This window comes from Saccopteryx bilineata, chromosome 3, assembly GCF_036850765.1.
Source record: "Saccopteryx bilineata isolate mSacBil1 chromosome 3, mSacBil1_pri_phased_curated, whole genome shotgun sequence".
Taxonomy (NCBI): Eukaryota; Metazoa; Chordata; class Mammalia; order Chiroptera; family Emballonuridae; genus Saccopteryx; species Saccopteryx bilineata.
Genome location: NC_089492.1, coordinates 192,353,139 through 192,357,765, shown reverse-complemented (window position 1 = coordinate 192,357,765; position 4,627 = coordinate 192,353,139).

Sequence of the window (4,627 nt, the reverse complement as noted above, 5' to 3'; positions counted from 1 at the left end):
CTTCTGAAAGGGAATGATGCATTTTGACTTACAGTTCGAAAGGATCATTGTGACCACCACATGGGAATAGACAGGCTGGAGTGGAATCAGAGATCCAGACAGGAAAGTAGTGCAGGTGTCCAAAGAAGAAGTAAAATAAATAACAGATTGGTGTAGAATCAATGTGTAAGAAATGACACCTGAGACCAGCTGGGAAGGGTGGTTAATTAATTAATTAATTAATTTATTTATTTATTTATATTTTTCTGAAGCTGGAAATGGGGAGAGACAGTCAGACAGACTCCCGCATGCGCCTGACCGGGATCCACCCGGCACGCCCACCAGGGGCGATGCTCTGCCCACCAGGGGGCGATGCTCTGCCCCTCCGGGGCGTGGCTCTGCCGCGACCAGAGCCACTCTAGTACCTGGGGCAGAGGCCAAGGAGCCATCCCCAGCGCCCGGGCCATCCTTGCTCCAATGGAGCCTTGGCTGCAAGAGGGGAAGAGAGAGACAGAGAGGAAGGAGGGGGTGGGGGTGGAGAAGCAAATGGGCGTTTCTCCTATGTGCCCTGGCCGGGAATCGAACCCGGGTCCCCCGCACACCAGGCTGACGCTCTACTGCTGAGCCAACCGGCCAGGGCAGGGTGGTTAATTTAGACAAGCCGGATGAAAACCTGAATTAGGATTGTGAGAATAACAATGGGCAAATAAAGGGCTAGAAGTGACATCATTAGCATCCGATTGTACGCAGGAGAAAGGCCAACTGTGGAACCTAAAATGTCTAAAAAAATGCCCTTCAAATTGTGTTCCCTGAAAACTGCTCCTCAGAGAGACATTTCTAGCTGCTGGTCAAATTCCCTGGGAACCACTCATGTCCCATACCTCCTCTCAGACAGTTACGACACACATGAGAAAACACAAAGTTCTGTGAAGTTCACCTGTACAAAAACTTCTTCCTTGATTTGCCTTTACAAACCTGTTTGACAGTGAAGCTTTTTTATAAAACAAATGAACACCTATGAAGATCCTGTTAGAGCCATAATTCAGCAGCTAGCTAGAACTAATAAATTTTTTTTTACCGATTTTGCAAGCCATAAGCACTAGTAGATTGAAATCAACCATTGTAGAACACTTAATACTGGAAATCAGCAAACTACTACCTACCTGTTTTTTTTACAGCTCTGAGTCAGAATGGATTTTATATATTTAAATAGTAGAAAAAAAAACTACAAGATAATACAGCTAGTGCTCGACTTAAGACCACAATTGGTTCCAACAGACTGGTTGTAACACAATTTGGTTGTAAGTTGAGTAGGCTATATGTACAATACTATGAAATGATGTTACAAAAATCTTTAAGTCATATTTTATCATAATTTTCTTTCATTATTGTTACATATCATAATTTTCTTTGTTCATTTTATGCCATTTGTATCATCTCTACATTTTGTTTCTTATTTTTACATTCATCAGGTTTAAGTAAAACACTGCATTACCAGCACAACTGGTTTAATATTTACAAAGACAATTTCTTCTTGGTAGACATCTTGGGAGGGGTTTGATAAAAAATATCCAAGACACAAAACACAAATTGCTGTACTGAGTCTGGGATAACAGTTGACATGGTGCACGCGGAGATGGTAGTGCTGCCGGAAGCTGGTCCGCACTGTCGTACACCCAGCTGGGCAACGCTTGCGCAGCCAGACGCGGAGCAGTTGTGGCTAGCGATTGTGGTCATAAAGTTGCATAGGTCAACTTTATGGTTGTAAGTTGCATAGGTCATAAGTCAATCAATATTTGTATTAGAAAATAACATAGTATATGGCAACATTTTATGATATTCAAACTTCAGTGAACAGATCACATTTTATTGGAACACAGCAATGTTTATTTGCATATTTTAGCTGCTCTCACCTACAGCAGCAGTTCAGTACTGTCATGATACACAGGAGGTGGGCACCCCTAATCTTCATGTTAGTCAAGGGTCAGCTGTGTTTGCAACAGAGACCACGTAGCCTGGAAGCCTAGAACACTTCTTAACAGGTCCTTTATAAAAAGAAAAACAAAAGTTAGCCACACCACAATTTACACCTCGGAAGCTGGCAAACACTGCAAATCAGGACTTTTAGGTGGGAGCACTTAGTACAGGAATATACTCTTCTAAAACTGATAGCCCCAGGGTTGGGGAAATATGGTAATGCCATAAATGGAAAAGTGATCAAGGATGACTTGGTTTGGGAGATATGTGATAACTCTGGCCTGTGTTATGACAAGATTATTCTGTTGGGACTAGAAATAAAAACGTTTTTGAACCACTCACACAGAGGTGATAATTTTAAGGAAGTGTAAGAAAATAATATCTGAGGGCAAAGTTCTAAATCATACCAATACTAGCAAAGTTTTGGTTGAGAAAGAAAAAATAAAAATGATACAAGGAACAGCAGGTGCTTTAGCATGTGAGAAGTGTTTGGAGGGAGGATGAGAAAATCCGTCAGACTTGGTGATCAAGTTATTTTCTGTGATGTGAACCATGTTTGAAGACAAATGAAGGATGATAAAGAAAAGTCAGATGGCATGAACGGGTTTTTTTTTTTTTCTTCAAGAATTGGACAAGTAGTGATAGCTTAAAGAAGAAGCTGGGTTTGAAGAAAACAATTATTCACTTCTGGGGTTGCCTGAAGTCTGACAGGAAATTGCTTATGAAAATAAGTGATAGAGTTTATATCTATATCTGGACCCACAAAATAAAGGCCATCCCTGTGACCTGGCCCATGTCACAGAACTAAACCTAAGTCAGCCTGCACTTAACTGGAAACACTTGTCAAGGAAACCTAACATGCACAAATTACCACCCTCTCACTTCGCATCAGTTAGCTTATCTTCTCTTGGAAAACAGGATCTGCTAGCCTTCTGAGGAAATCCCCACCCTCCCAGCCAAGCAGGGCTTCTTTTTGCATTGCCTCTTCTAACTCTCTATAAATCTTGCTCTTCTCCAAACTCCCTCTGGAAAAGAGCTCCACTGCTTGGGGGTACTGTCCTTCTCATTCTATGGATTGTTTTCCCTTAGACATAGACAGAAAACTCATTACTAAATTGTTTAAGTTTTTTCATTTTACAGAAGTCACTTGAAGAAGCAAGAGAGATGAAACAAATGATGGAGCAAAGTCTCAGGAACGGTGAAAACAAACTCTCACAAATGGCGGTGGGATTAATTTTGGCTGCTTTCCAAAATTAATCCCACTGCCATTTGTGAGAGTTTGTTTTCACCGTTCCTGAGACTCCTTTCTCTGAGATAGGAGGGAGAAAAGAAAGGGAAAGAACTATAAACAGAGCTGAGGGTGGAGGAGGTTGCAGTTTAGACTGTCTACACAATCACAAAGAAATGAGAGGCAAGGTGATTTGCAGAGAGGGTGGGGGTGAGAGTGCACATTGGAGGTCAAAGCGAATGGAGTACTATTGCTCATGATGTTAGAATTGTATTTTCTGAGGTAGAAAGGCATAACTTGGGTTTAAACCTGGGTTTACTTCAGGGATAAAAAAGTAGTAATAATAACATTGACAATGATGATGATGGCAGTGATGACTTCAGAAAGGACAAGTGGTCCAGCATTCTCGGCTCTGCTCTGTGTTTGTGGTTCTGCCCTAAAGATCTATCACATAGTTTGGTCATTGCCTTGTCAGTTACCCACACGTAACCACACACACACACACACACACACACCCCACACACACAGAAACAAATGAGCAACCCACACTTCATTCATGTCAGAATGCAACAGCTTGAGTAGCACAAATATTCTGCAGTCACTCATGAAAAGAAATTTTTAATAATAAATATCTAACAATTAATGGGCTGGTAGCTGCAATTGTCTTCAGGGCATGCTATCTAATTTCCTTGCAATGTTTCATATCCTTACTTTTCACGCTGCAACAGTCTATCATTAAAACCAAATGCAGGTTTCTATCACTTTTATTTATTTTTCAAATCAACTTATAAATCAGTGCCAGGCCTTGTTACAGATGAGTTCCAATAAATTATCACTGCGGACAAATTCTGAATGTTAAACAATTCCTTTCTTTTCCTCCCACTCTTCATCTTTTCCTGTCTCTTTCTCTTTATTGTTTTTTCTTTCTCCCTCTCTGAAGGAGGCAGCCTCTGCATACTGCATAGCCCACTAGGTCTGCACCCCTCACTGGCTGTGCTTTGGACACAAGTAAGAGAGAGATCTTAGTACTTAATTATGTGCTATTTAAATAATGCAAAAAGAGATTCATTTTTCATAGCAAAAAATCAATATAAGAGATGAGTCAGTTTATAGTCTTTGGAAAATTTACCTTTCTGAATTTCAAAAGTAAAAGCTTCTTGTTAGAGGCGTTTTACACTCTCTCAGTAGCCTGAGGCTAGGCAGTCAGTCTGTTTAGCAGCCCACCTACTTTTCCAAGCTGTCTCATCAACTCCAGGACAACCTTTGGCATGCTGTGACAAGCTCCTTCAAACTCTCCCTGGAAGAATCCAAGCCACAGTGTCTGTGTTTCTGCTCTCCCTGACATTGGGGTCTGTAGACATACAGGAAACATTAGACACCCTTTCTTCCTGTATGACTAGGGAACAAGCATTCTAAAGAGACACAGTCTGCTACAGTTACCTG